At 45.6% G+C, this 14,985-nt stretch overlaps 1 pseudogene; it reads right to left on the reverse strand.

Moving 5' to 3' along the window:
• LOC129836524 (transmembrane protein 150A-like) overlaps positions 1-14,985 on the reverse strand; it is a 50,797-nt pseudogene that overhangs the window by 18,904 nt on the left and 16,908 nt on the right.

A 14,985-nucleotide genomic window follows, 5' to 3' on the forward strand; every position in this document is an offset into this window, starting at 1 on the left:
AAAACACTCTGCAGTTTCTAAAACTGTTTGAATGATGTCTGTGAGTATAACAGAACTCATATGGCAGGCAAAAACCTGAGAAAGAATTCTCATTTCCTGTTTGGATTTTGAGGCTGGTCGATTTTTAACTCGTCGCCTATTCAAATCCCAGTAAGATATGGATCTGTTTGCACTTCCTACGCCTTCCACTAGATGTCAACAGTCTGTAGAACGTTGAATGAAGCCTCTACTGTGATGTGGGGTCGGATGGGAGGTGTTTCAGTCAGTGGTCTGGCAAAATGCCAGTTCCTGGTCACACGCATTCCAAATGATATCGTCTTGCGTTCCATTACTTCTGTAGACACAAAGGAATTCTCCGGTTGGAACGTTACTGAATATTTATGATAACATCCTGAGGATTGATTCTCTACTTAGTTTGACCAGTTTATTCGACCTGTAATATAACTTTTTGAAGTTTTTGTCTGATGTTCGCCTGGATCTGCGCGAGTGTTTGGACATGTGTACTAAACGTGCTAGCAAAAGTAGCTATTTGGACATAAATAATGGACATTATCAACAAAACAACAAGTTATTGTGGAAGTAGGATTCCTGGGAGTGCATTCTGATGAAGATCAAAGATAAGGGAATATTTATGATGTAATTTCGTATTTCTGTTGACTCCATGGCGGAGAAATGTTGTTTATATCTGAGCGCCGTCTCAGATTATTGCATGGTGTGCTTTTTCCGTAATGTTTTTTTGAAATCTGACACAGCGGTTGCATTAAGAACAAGTGTATCTTTAATTCTATGTAAAACATGTATCTTTCATCAAAGTGTATGATGAGTATTTCTGTTATTAGATGTGGCTCTCTGCAATTTCTCTGGATATTTTGAAGGCATTTCTGAACATGGCGCCAATGTAAACTAAGAATTTTGGATATAAATATGCAAATTATCGAACAAAACATACATGTATTGTGTAACATGATGACCTATGAGTGTCATCTGATGAAGATCATCGAAGGTTAGTGATTCATTTTCTCTATTTCTGCTTTTTGTGACTCCTATCTTTGGCTGGGAAAATGGCTGTGTTTTTCTGTGGCTATGTACTGACCTAACATAATCGTTTGGTGTGCTTTCGCCGTAAATCCTTTTTGAAATCAGACATGTTGGCTGGATTCACAACATGTGTAGCTTTAATTTGGTGTCTTTCATGTGTTATTTCATGAAAGATTGCTTTTTATAGTAATATATTTGACGCGCTGCATTTTTTCTGGCTTTTGGCCAAGTGGGACGTTAGCGTCCCACATATCCCAGAGAAGTTAATTGATTAATCCCGACAACCCAGATCAGTTCATGTGTGTAGACAGAGACTCACCCATGAAGGATCCAGCGCTGCAGATGAGGCTGAAGAAGCAGCTTTCTGGAGGAAGAGTCCCACATTTACTGTAGAAGGAAACAGGACAACAACGCAGTTCAAAAGACCAATTAGATCACGGGCAAAAAAAAAATCAGACAGTGTCTCTGTGTGTCAGCCTTTTCTCAATTGGGTAAAAGTCTGTCCTCTCCTCAACTCCTCCGTCCTCCTCTCATCTGTGACCCGGAAACGGATAAGTGGTCGACATATGTTGGAGTGTCAATTTGTTAACAGGTGAACAAAGGAGTTCGCTCATCTCCTTGATTGCATGCTCTGGCGGAGGATTCTCAGGTGTATCCTACCGTTGAAGAATTTTGAAGTCAGCTATTTTTTTCTCTGAGGGGAAAAGCATGCAGACATTTAAAAATGATACGCTACTTATTTATCCCTTTGTCTATAAAATGACAGCCACATCTAGTTAAAAAATGTTACACTACATTTGATGTATTTTGCAATTCCATCTACAGTGCCTTCGGACAGGTCTCCCGAGTGGCGCGGCGGTCTAAGGCAATGCAACTCAGTGCTAGAGGCGTCACTAGAGATACCCTGGTTCGAATCCAGGCTGTATCACAACCGGCCGTGATTGGGAGTCCCATAGGGCGGCGCACAATTGGCCCAGTGTCGTCCGGGTTTCGCTGGTGTAGGCCGTCATTGTAAATAACAATTAGTTCTTAACTGACTTGCCTAGTTAAATAAAGGTCAAATGAAAATATAAAAATCAGACCCCTTGACTTTCCCCTCAATCTACACACAACACCCCATAATGACAAAGCAAAAACAGGTTTAGACATTTTTGCAAATTTAAAAAAAAATGTAACTGAAATGTATTCAGACCCTTTACTCAGTACTTTATTAAAGAATTGCAGCCAAGGTGCTTCAAGTCTTCTTGGGTATGACGCTACAAGCTTGGCACACCTGTATTTGGGGAGTTTCTCCCATTCTTCTTTGCAGATCCACTCAAGCTCTGTCAGGTTGGATGTGGAGCATTGCTGCACAGCTATTTTCAGGTCTCTCCAAAGATATTCAAATCGGGTTCATGTCCAGGCTCTGGCTGGGACAATCAAGGACATTCAGAGACTTGTCCAGAAGCCACTCCTGCGTTGTCTTGGCTGTGTGCTTAAGGTTGTTGTCTTGTTGGAAGGTGAACCTTCACCCCAGTCTGTGGTCCTGAGCGCTCTGGAGCAGGTTTTCATCAAGGATCTCTCTGTACTTTGCTCCATTCATAATGCCCTCAATCCTGACTAGTCTCCCAGTCCCTGGCTCTGAAAAACATCCCCACAGCCTGATTCTCCCACCACCATGCATTACCGTAGGGATAGTGCCAGGTTTCATCCAGACGTGACACTTGGCATTCAGGCCAAAGAGTTCAATCTTGGTTTCATCAGACCAGATAATCTTGTTTCTCACAGTCAGTGACTTTAGGTGCCTTTTGGCAAACTCCGAGCAGGCTGTCATGTGCCTTTTACTGAAGAGTGGCTTCCCTCTGGCCACTCTACCATAAAGGCCTGATTGGTGGAGTGCTGTAGAGATAGTTGTCCTTCTGAAATGTTCTCCCATCTCCAGAAAGGAACTCATGAGCTCTGTCAGAGTGACCATCAGTTCTTGGTCACCTCCCTGACCAAGGCCCTTCTCCCTCAATTGCTTAGTTTGGCCGGGCGGCCAACTCTAGGAAGAGTCTTGGTGATTCCAAACTACTTCCATTTAAGAATGTTTTTGCTTTGTCATTATGGGGTAATGTGTGTAGATTTCTGAGGAAAATGTTTTATTTAATACATTTTAGAATAAGGTTGTAACGAAATGTGGAAAAGGTCAAGGGGTCTGAATAATTTACAAAGGCACTGTATGTAAACACTTGATGAAACAAGGAGAGTAATTTGTTTGTTTCCTCGCCTCGTCTCCTCAAATACCTTTGACCTTTTTCCAAAAGAGGCCAGGAGAGGATGGAGGAAAGGATGGGAGGAATCAAGCAGCTCCAATTGAGAAAAGGTCTGAGTGTCCTTCTCTGCTACAACATAGCATTTTACCTTTTACCTACTGTTCTAGCCTTTCACCTGCTCTCCGAACCTTCCTAGAAAGGTGAAAACCAGCTATTGTAGGGGTGAGGCAATCAGTCATAATACCTGCCTGCGAGCTTGTACCTGTCTGCCTGGTCCTGTCTCCTGTTAAGACCAAGCCCTCTCAGCTGACTGGACCTCGCCACTGTCTCAGAGACAAACACTAAAAAGCAAGCAAGCGCACACACCCGACCCTTTCTCTCATTCACAGGTCGATTATAGAACCATGAAACAGTAATTGCAACTTCGAGGTAGGAGCCAGTTATCCTGTAAGCTTTTTCAATACCATATAATATATATTTGGTCACAACTTCTATAGAAGCCATATATTTACATTCCTTAACGGTTCTCTGAAGTTGAAGGCTCTGGGGATGGGAGAGGCTAAACAAAGCACACGTCTCTTAATTATCTCAACCCCCCTCGGAAAACTGACTCCTCTTTTCTGGGGAATTCCTGTGTGTGCGCTTTTTAGTGTGTGTGTGTGTGTGTGTGTGTGTGTGTGTGTGTGTGTGTGTGTGTGTGTGTGTGTTCCACGTACACCAAAATCTGAGCCGTCAGTTATTTTAAGAAACAGGAATCACACACGCATACGCAGACACACACACCGGAACCGAGAGAGACGGAGCGACAGAGGAAGATAGTGACAGTGATACAAAGAGAAAAGGAGGAGACAGAGGGAGAAAGAATGAGGAAAGGAAAGAGAAAGGGGTGGTGACGTGAAAGCGAGAAAGAGAGGGGTAGAGAGCTATATAACAGAAGAATACAGCAAAAACAGACTACCATTCAAAGGTTTGGAGTCACTTAGAAATGTCCTTGTTTTTGAAAGGCACATTTTTTGTCCGTTAACATAAAATTGATCAGAAATATAGTGTAGACATTGTTAATGTTGTAAATGACTATTGTAGCTATAAATGGCAGATTTTTTTATGGAATATCTACATATGAGTACAGAGGCCCACTATCAGCAACCATCACTCCTGTGTTCCAATGGCACGTTGTGTTAGCTAATCCAAGTTTCATTTTAAAAGGCTAACTGATCATTAGAAAACCCTTTTGCAATTATGTTAGCACAGCTGAAAACTATTGTGCTGATTTTAAAGAAACATAAAACTGGGCTTCTTTAGACTAGTTGAGTATCTGGAGCATCAGCATTTGTAGGTTTGATTACAGACTTAAAATGGCCAGAAACAAAGAACTTTCTTCTGAAACTCGTCAGTCTATTCTTGTTCTGAGAAATGAAGGCTATTCAATGAGAGAAATTGCTAAGAAACGGAAGATCTCGTACAATGCTGTGTACTACTCCCTTCACAGAACAACAAATTATAAACTTGGATTAGCTAACAACGTGCCATTGGAACACAGGAGTGATAGTTGCTGATAATGGGCCTCTGCACGCCTATTGATATTCCATAAAACATTTAAATAAATCTGCCGTTTCCAGCTACCATAGTCATTTACAACATTAACAATGTCTACACTGTATTTATGATCAATTAAAATGACCCCAAACTTTTGAATGCTAGTGTACATGATCAAATACAAATCTTAGAATCAACTATTAAATACTACTAAAACCCACTGGATTCTCCAATGATATTGAATGAACTACAGGACAAAATACAACACTCCAACTCAAAAAGGCCTGTGGAGTTGATGGTATCCTAAATGAAATCATAAAATATACAGACCACAAATTCAAATTGGCTATACTCTAACCTCATCCTCAGCTCTGGCATATTCCCCAATATTTGGAACCAAGGACTGATCACCCCAATCCACAAAAGTGGAGACAAATTTGACCCCAATAACTACCGTGGGATATGCGTCAACAGCAACCTTGGGAAAATCCTCTGCATGATCATTAACAGCAGACTTGTACATTTCTTCAGTGAAAACAATGTACTGAGCAAATGCCAAATTGGCTTTTTACCAAATTACCGTACGACAGACCACGTATGTATTCACCATGCACACGAATTACCAAACAAGCAAGCTTGACTCAATTTGGCACAAGGGCCTGCTATACAAATTGATGGAAACTGGCGTTGGGGGAAAAACATATGACATAAAATCCACGTATACAAACAAGTGTGCGGTTAAAATTGGCAACATTTAAAAAAAAAAAATCCCCACAGGGCCGGGGGGTGACAGGGATGCAGCTTAAGCCCAACCCTCTTCAACATATATATATCAACGAATTGGAGAGGGCACTAGAACAGTCTGCAGCACCAGGCCTCAACCTACTAGAATTTGAAGTCAAATGTCTGTTTGCTGATGATCTGGTGCTTCTGTTCCCAACCAAGTAGGGCCTACAGTAACACATAGATGTTCTGCACAGATTCTGTCAGATCTGGGCTATGACAGTAAATCTCAGTAAGACAAAAAAAAACGTGTTCCAAAAAAGGCCCAGTTCCCAGGAATACGAATACAAATTCCATCTAGACACCATTGCCTTAGAGCTAAAAATACTTGAATCAGTTAAAGAACCCATTGCTCTTTATGGTTGTGAGGTCTGGGATCCGCACACCATCCAAGAATTCACAAAATTGAGACTCTGCATTAATTCTACAACCACCTAAAAGGAAGCAATTCCCAAACCTTCCAAAACAAAGTCATCCCCTACAGAGAGCTGGACCTGGAGAAGAGCCCCCTAAGCAAGCTGGTCCTGGGGCTCTGTCAAACAAACAAATAAACATCCGGTAGCACTCAGAACTTACTGAAAGAGCATGGAACTCACCCACCCTCTTCATGGAAGTAATCGCTACCAAGAAAGCCACCTTCACTGAGAGGTGTTTCAGGGAGGTAGAATCCAACGTTTCGAAAGGCAGCTTTGCCAAAGACCACATCCCAGCTTGCCATGGAGCGGGTCCTAGCTAGACGCAGGAGACAAACCCCCTTCATAAACCTGGAGACCAAGGGATGGCGCCCCACTGGCCTGTCCATCCACCCCACATGGCAGGCAGATATAGCAGCCAAATACCCTCTCAGTGTAGAGGCTGTCAAGCCCTCATCCAAGTGAGACTGCAGGTATTGGAGGACATACTGCACCCCGCATGACTCAGGCACAACCTCAATACCAGTGCATCATGAGCAGAACAACCACCAGTGCAACTGGTATGTCACGGTTGTAGCCGGGGCGCCATTGCGTTCTGCATGGTGTTCATTACACCCTCCTGTAGTCCTAACATGGACCATTGGTGCCGTTCAGTGGCCAAGCCCATAGACTGAGGCGGTGCGGCCTCGGGTGCCACAGAGTTCCCCGGCCTGAGACTGCAGGTCCGGTCTCAGGGGAAGTTACCAAGGTGTCCCAGACAACAGCGAAAGGAGAAGGCTAAACCAGGGTGGTCTGGGCCAGTATGGGGCAACCAGAAGCAGCCGATGCTCTGCCAACCTGGTCCTGTCCAGCACAGCCTGGATCAGGGGAAAAGGGGGAAATGCGTAAAGCTTCAGCCCGGGCCAATCGTGAGCCAGAGCATCCAAGCCCAGAGGCCATGGTGGCTCCACAAGGGGCAGAGCGCATTGTCCAGGGAGGCAAAGAGGTCCACCTGCAACCTCCCGAACTTGTCCCACAGGTGCTGCACCACCTGGGGATGTAGGCTCCAGTCTCAAGGTGGCAGGCCCTCCCTCGAGAGCATATCCGCTGCCACATTCAGGATGCCGGGCACGTGTGCTGCGCGTAGAGATGCTATACGTCTCTGAGCCCAGAGAAGGAGCTCCCGTGCCATAAGATGGAGTTGATGCGACCTCAGTCCACCCCAATGGTTGATGTAAGCCACCACTGTGGTGTTGTCTATTCTCACCAGGACATGTCTTCCCTTCAGTTGTGGGAGGAACGACTGCAGGGCCAATAGTACAGCTCAAAGCTCTAGTCTATTGATGTGCCTGCCGCTCCAAGGGAGTAACCAACAGCCGCTGGCCAACCTGCCCTTGGTCACACCCGCCAGCCGATCTGGGAGGCGTCTGTGCTGACCAACTTCCGGCGGCACATCCTCAGCATCTCCACCCCACCTGAGAGAAAGGAGTGACAGCACCACCTCAACAATGCCCATAGGCACTGTGCGGTCACCCACAGCTGGCGGTGGTGCTTCGGGTGCAGCCGGTGGGAGTTGAACCACCGTTGAAGAGGCCAGAGATGGAGCAGGCCCAGGGAAAATCAACAACAAGGCCGCCATCAGCAAGCCCAACAGGCATTGGCAGGTTAGGACAGATACCATCCGCCCCTGCCGAAAGTGGTCGGGGCAAGATAAGATCGCCTGAACCCTTCTGGTGGGCAGGCGTGCTCTCATGAGTCCAGTTCCATGCCAATGAAGGCCACCTGTCGTTTACAGTAATGTGGATCAGGAACATGTCTCTGTCTGACAGGACCTGGGTCCTGGTTGGGGCACAAGTCAGCCAATCGCCCAGGTAATTGAGGATCAACAACCCTCGGGATGTTAGAGGTGCCAGGACAGTGTCCATGCACTTTGTGAAAGTGCGGGGTGCCAAGGAGAGGCCGAAGGGAAGAACCATGAATTCATATGACCCCCCTTAAGCGAATCGGAGGTACTGCGAATGAGCTGGGTGAACAGGAACATGAAAATATGCATCCCTCAGGTCCAGTGTCACAAACCACTGGTCCCTGGACACAGCCTACAATACGCAGCCTGGAGACAGCATGTGGAACCTCTGTACCGTACCCATTGAGTTTGCAGAGGTCCAAAATCAGTCGAAACCCTCAGTTTCTTTTTGGGACCACAAAATAAGTGGAGTAGAACCCACCTAGAAGTTCTGAACTCTCGATCCTGCGGATGGCACCCTTGTCCAGGATTGAGGAGATCTCCAGCCGCAGGGTTTTCTTCAGGGGGTCGGCCACTGTGGTGACACGAAGGCCCCTGAAGGATGGGGGCCGGCAACGTAATTGGAGTTGGGTACCCCTCGAGCATTGTGGACAACACCCACGGGGACTCCACACACTCCTCCCACTTTGCCCTCTGAGACCAGGAGAAGCGGCCGAGGCCGGGGAGGGGTGCGTCAGGGGTCCTTCCGGGGCCCGCCTTTTCTTTGGCGCCTCAAACTCCTTGGTCCCAGAGGCACGTCCCTATGGCTGTTGACAGGTTGTTCAACCGCACGCTGTGCCCCTCCCTGCTGTCATTCCTCTGCATGAGGCGATGGGGCAGGAGGAACCCCACCGTTGTTCGGGTGCAGGTGGGTGGCGATGGTACGTCTGCCTTGGACCCGGGGCCTGAGGAGGTGGCATGAACCGTCTCAGGGTCTCCAGGTCCCCCGAACATTATCGGTATGCTCCAGAATGTCATTAACCACTGTGCCAAAGGTCAGCCCTGGGGTGATGAGGAGAGTGACAAATGTGCTCTGGAGAGCAGCTGGCAGACGGGATTGGGCCAGCCAGAGATGGCGCTAGGAGGTAACCACCTGCGCCATGGCCCATCCGTTGGAGCGGGCCACAACTCTGGAGCAGGGAAAGCAGGCGAGACATCTCCACCGCTTCCCGGAGGAGCTCCTCTGTGCCCCCCTGCAGCCGGGGCAACAGAGTCTGCAGGTAGGCCTGCAGCAGCATGGCCGCGTTGCTAAGGTGGCCAAGAGAGCAGAGGGACCCATATGTGGCTTTCAAGTCCGCATCAAAGACTCTGGTGGTCCTGGCTTCAGTCGCAGGTTCTGCCCTATAATCTCCTGGTCCGGGAGGACCATGGCAGCTATCATGGTGTCCATGGTCGGGTAATCCCGGAGGCCGAGTGACTCTGCGCCCGCCACATAACTCCATGGTCCAGTCTCTGATGTGAGTCAGAAGCGCCCCCTGGCAGAGGCCCAGCTCTCCTGCAAGGCCTCGCGGAACTCAGCAGACATGGGGACAGATGGAGAGTCATCACTGTCCACCAGTTTTATGTCCACTGCAATGGCTACCCAAGTGAGTAAGCCCCTCATAGCCTCGAGCCGCTGGGGGCGATGAAGCCCCACCGCCAGCTTCTGATGGCCTGTCAGCCCCGCTCACGGTGGTGAACAGTGCCAGCATCATCCCCCAGGAACAGCCTATCACTGGCCAACAGGGAACAGCTGTTGTTGCCATCGAAGCTATCAACCTTCTGACGCAGGGCATGCGCCCGCCCTCTCGTTCAAGATGATCCCAGCAGTCCGACTCCTGCCCTCGTCCAGGAATGACAGCAGATGGGCTCTGCCTGCGGTGGCTCCGGCCACACTTCCTGGGAGGGGTACTGGGCCCAGTAGAGGGAGGGAGCTCGTCCCCAGCCTGAGCCCAAGCCTGGCCGACCCACTCCCGCATGGCCTCCAATTGCGCAAGTTTTAGGCGTTCTGAGAACACCACACAAAACAGGCATCCAGTAGGGTGCTCCACCGCCCTCTCCACGTGGCTCAAACCCAGGCAGCGCATACATAAGGTATGCAGATCTCCAGGGGGGATGCCACCATCACACCTGTCACAAAGGGAAGCTATAAGCTCAGCCAAGCCATCAAGGCCACAGAGCAGGGGTCCGACACCCTGGGAGAGCTTATGTCGTGACCCGCTTGGAGGAATAGGAACCCGGTGAGGGATAAATTACAGTACCTCTGCAAAAAAAATTTGGAAAAACAGGGGGGAAAAACCTTGTAGGGTAATTAGCAGAGACAGCATGTTAAGCAATTCACAACACACACAGAACAAGCCAGTAGACAAGTTGTGTAAGGTAAATACAGTTTGTGGCAGCAAGAGCCACCAATATATTAAAGGATGCACACAGAGTCATAGTGTAACGCTAACCAAACACAAGCACGACAAACCACGGGCATAAGACACAGGCTGCAAATAGCCAGTGAGTATACTTCCACGCAAGATATTACACTTACCAGTGACTTACCAAGCACACTTCAGAAAGTTTGTACCGCCGAGAAAATGAAAGTGTGTGTCGCAGCCATGTGGTCTATATATGGCGGTGGACCCCAGCCGAGACACTGGTGTACAGGGGAGTAAATCTAAATCCTCACCTCGGATGTATCCCTCCGCTGTGGAGTGATACCAATATATTGGAGTGATCCAATATAGTGAAACATAACCAACCAAATCATCTGGCCCTTCTTTGGACACCTAACTAATCTCCAAACGAGCTTCAATGCCATACAACACTCCATCCGTGGCCTCCAACTGCTCTTTAAACGCTAGTAAAACCTAATGCATGCTTTTCAACCGTTTGCTGCCCGCACACGCATCACTACTCTGGACGTTTCTGACTTAGAATATGTGGACAACTACCTAGGTGTCTGCAACACAGAGACTACCTAGGTGTCTCTGTGTTGTTTGTGTCGCAGTGCTTTGCTTTATCTTGGTCAGGTCGCAGTTGTAAATGAGAACTTGTTCTCAACTAACCTAACTGGTTAAATAAAAGTGAAATAAAACATCTTAAATGAGAAAACAAAAAGGTAATTACTTGACACGTTGGAAAGAATTAACCAAAAAAACAGAGCAAAATAGAATGCTATTTGGCCCAAAACAGAGAGTACACAGTGGCAGAATATCTGATCACTGTGACTGACCCAAAATGAAGGAAATCTTTGACTTATGTACAGACTCAGTGAACATAGCCTTGGTATTGAGAAAGGCTGCAGAAGGCAGACCTGGCTCGCAAGAGAAGACAGGCTATATGCACACTGCCCACAAAATGAGGGGGAAACTGGGCTGCACTTCCTGACCTCCGGCCAAACGTATGACCATATTAGGGACATATGTCCCTCAGATTACGCAGACCAATTCCAATCTTGATAAACTCCCATATCTATTGTGTGAAATGCTACAGTGTGCCATCACAGCAGCAAGATGTGACCTGTTGCCACAAGAAAAAGGAAACCAGCGAAGAACAAAAAACATTGTAAATACAACCTATATTTATGTTTATTATTTTTACCCTTTTGTACATCATTACAACACTGTATATAGACATATGACATTTGAAATGTCTTTATTCTTTTGGAACTTTTGTAAGTGTAATGTTTACTGTTAATTTTTTATTGTTTATTTCACTTTTGTTTATTATCTATTTCACTTGCTTTGGCAAGGTAAACATATGTTCTCCATGCCAATAAAGCCCCTTATATTGAAATTGGTAGAGAGAGAGAAAGATCAGACTGACCTGATGAGTGGAACATTGTCTAGAGTACAGCACAACGTTGGTCCACTCTGTAGGTACAGCTCCTTGTCACACGACTGGTTATATAACCTGTGCGCGTGTACAAACACACACACACACACACACACACACACACACAGGGAAGAGAGGGATGCTTTGATGAGGACAAGGTTTTAAAAATCATGTCAAGCAGCCCTTGTAACTTGAAACAGTCTAGTAGTGCATAATAGAAGACTAAGTTTCACTAATGCAACAGCCCTATTATGGAAATACTAGTCTGTAAGTGGCATTAAAAAAGTGTTTTGACAACCCCACACACACTCAGCATGGCAGGGGTAGGCAACTAAATTCAGCTGCGGGCCGGTTCTTGTCGGAACAGATAGTCGGGGGGCCGGAACATAATTATAATAATTTTTGCATTGCAAATTGCCCACAACTAACTCCAAAAAGAGTTTGAATACCTTGATTAAATTGAGACACGACCACATCTTTTTTTTGCTCAGAAACAGGTTTCCTAAATTAAACAAATTCCTGGTGATTTTAGTATTTTCTTACAAAAAATGTATCATGATTACAGGCAGCTTATCATAGCTGATACAGAGATGAGTGAGTTAGAGCAGGAGAGCCAAAAGAGACTCCTTGTTGTGAGTGGTTTGACGTATGCAGGCAAGTATTATACCATGTATAGGTTTCATGCTATGTAGCAGTGATACAAGTGGTTGATAACTAGTTATTAACATTAATAAACTATACAGCTAGCCTAGAGGGGCGTCAAGTAGCCTAGTGGTTAGAGCGTTGGGCTAGTAACCCAAAGGTTGCGAGATCAAATCCACAAGCTGACAAGGTAAAAATCTGTCGTTCTGCCCCTGAACAAGGCAGTTACCCACTGTTACCCACTGTTCCTAGGCCGTCATTGTAAATAAGAACTTGTTCTTAACTGACTTGCCTAGTTTAAAAAACACCAAAAAAAACAGCTATTAACATGAATGATTTAGCTACGTACCAGTTATCCACAGGGCAGACGTGCTGGTTGTACAGGGCCATGACGTACCTGTGACAGGCAAAGAAAAGGGTTAGCCTACGCATAATATAGACACTAATATAGACAACATTGATCAGGTAAAGGAGTAATGGTTAGGATAATACAAAGACAGGATGCAACACACCTCATCAACTAACCATGGTCTTCAATCTGGACCACGTAACTTGAACATTTAACTACTTGAAGCATGAGGCTTATGAACTCACAGCCATTCATATAACTTGGAATGGCAAAAGTGAGTCAGGGAATAGTTGATATCTAACATGTTTAATACTCATTTTCCCAGTGGCCTCTATTCTTAGAAACAGTAAAAAGAGAAATACAGTCGGAACCAGTGAGTCATGAACAAACAGAGGGAACAGGAACAATAACCATCACTGTTGGTTTTGTGGTTGAACCGGGGAGAACAGGGGGTGAAAGACTAAGGTTTCCAACCACAGGGAAGAGGTTCACACAATAGAAGAGAAGTAAAATGTAGGTTATACGAAACATGACCATTATGTGTGAATGCTCTAGCGGGGGGGGGGGGGGGGGGGGGAAATCACATCCAATGTAGTTTAAAGTTTGGCACTGGTTGTATGCTCTCTCAATGTAGGCTATGCTCTCCATCTATGCTGTCATTGCACTGTTACAACAAATAAACCAAGCAATAAGACCACACAACAACCTGTCACTGAGATAGTCCTGTCTACTTGCCTGATAGTCTTGCCTGATAGTCCTGTCTACAGGTCACCTGATAACAAATCAGCTAGCAATTCTGACTGATCAAAATCACCACAAAGTGTCTTCTAATTCCAATCGATACTCTGGTTTGCTTGAATTGGACTAAAAATCGGTCATTGGACTGGACTAATATCAGGAAATCTGGGTGTACTCCTGGAGGACCAGTCTGGTCAGTGTGTTCTAACCCAGAAACAGGTTGATTCAGCTTGGTCTCCCACTCAGAGGGGCACTGACCGGAGAGATGAGAGGGGTGAGAGAAGGGGTAAAGAGAGCGGAGAGAAGGAGTGAAAGAGAGTGGAGAGAGAGGAGAGAGAAAATAACTTGCGCACCAGAATATAATGCACCCAACAAAATCAAAACTCTGATAAAGGGTAATTGTCATTGAAAAATGACTAAGCACAACACCATGCAGTAGATGGACAGACATCCGTGTAGGCTGTCACAAACACACAGGGTCTTTCTCAAAATGCATACTACGGTGCTCCGAGCACGGGAAGGTCGGATTATGAGTCCAAATCAATGTATGGGAGGGCACTTCTCAGATGCGTACTCTGTTTGTACATATTTTGAAGCGTGCATCGAAGAAAGCTTCAACGGAAAGTATGCACAGAATATGACGCAATCACGTAAAAATTACGCAACATTTCATGAAATCAATTATAGACATTATTTGAACTGAAGGGAGAGAAAATAAACTCAGACTTTGGAATTAAATGTTGCCTATTCACATCTCATATGTTTCTTGAATACAATATTTCATGATAGTATGAATTGATTAATTAAATGTTAATTTTAGCATGTTTTAGAGGCGAAAGAAACGCACACCTATTTAGGCGAGGTGCTGGCTCGCGGAGTAGAACACTAAAAAAATAAAGGAGAGCCTCACACTCACACTTTAGGAGCTCAAGTGCAATAATTGAATAACCTAATAAGCTGTCTTCATCAGGGTATAATAATAAACACTGCAGGGTGACTCGTTTATATAGTGTCAAAAGACATGTGTCTAATCATTGGTTAATTCTCATATATTAAAATAGCATACAAAAAACAAATGGATAGCGTAAGATCATAGATACAATTTGGCTACATAAGCCTACAAACATTTACAATGGCACAATCACAATAATCACAAGAATGGCTTCAGATCAAAGTCTACGTTGAGACTGAAGGGAGCAAGAGTCTTTAAATTAAAGATCCAGGCAGCATCTCGTTTTAACAATAAATTGTAGAGGTCACCCCCTTTCCTAGGGAGGGTGACATGTTCGATGCCAATATAACATAGAGACAAAATCGACAAAATTTGGTTTTCTTCACAAAAGTGTGCCGCAACTGGGTAAGTCGAGTTTTTGCACCTAATGGTGCTACGACGCTCCGAGATTCGTACTTTTAATTCGCGTTTTGTTTTAATCACATCATTTTTACCACAAGGACAAGTTATAAAATTAATAACTGCCTTAGTGGAGCATGTGATAACACCATTGATTGAGATCGGTTTCCCTGTTTGGGGTGTTTGAAGGATCTACATTTATAAGTGCCATTGCATTGAGCACAGCCATTACACTTGTAGTTTCCATCCAGTAGGGCCGCAAATAGACGTTGTGCAGGGATATCTTGGGGTGGTAAAATCAGAGTTTACCAATTGATCTGAGATTTCTGCCCCGC

The sequence above is a fragment of the Salvelinus fontinalis genome, chromosome 37 (genome assembly GCF_029448725.1).
Source record: "Salvelinus fontinalis isolate EN_2023a chromosome 37, ASM2944872v1, whole genome shotgun sequence".
NCBI classification, from domain to species: domain Eukaryota; kingdom Metazoa; phylum Chordata; class Actinopteri; order Salmoniformes; family Salmonidae; genus Salvelinus; species Salvelinus fontinalis.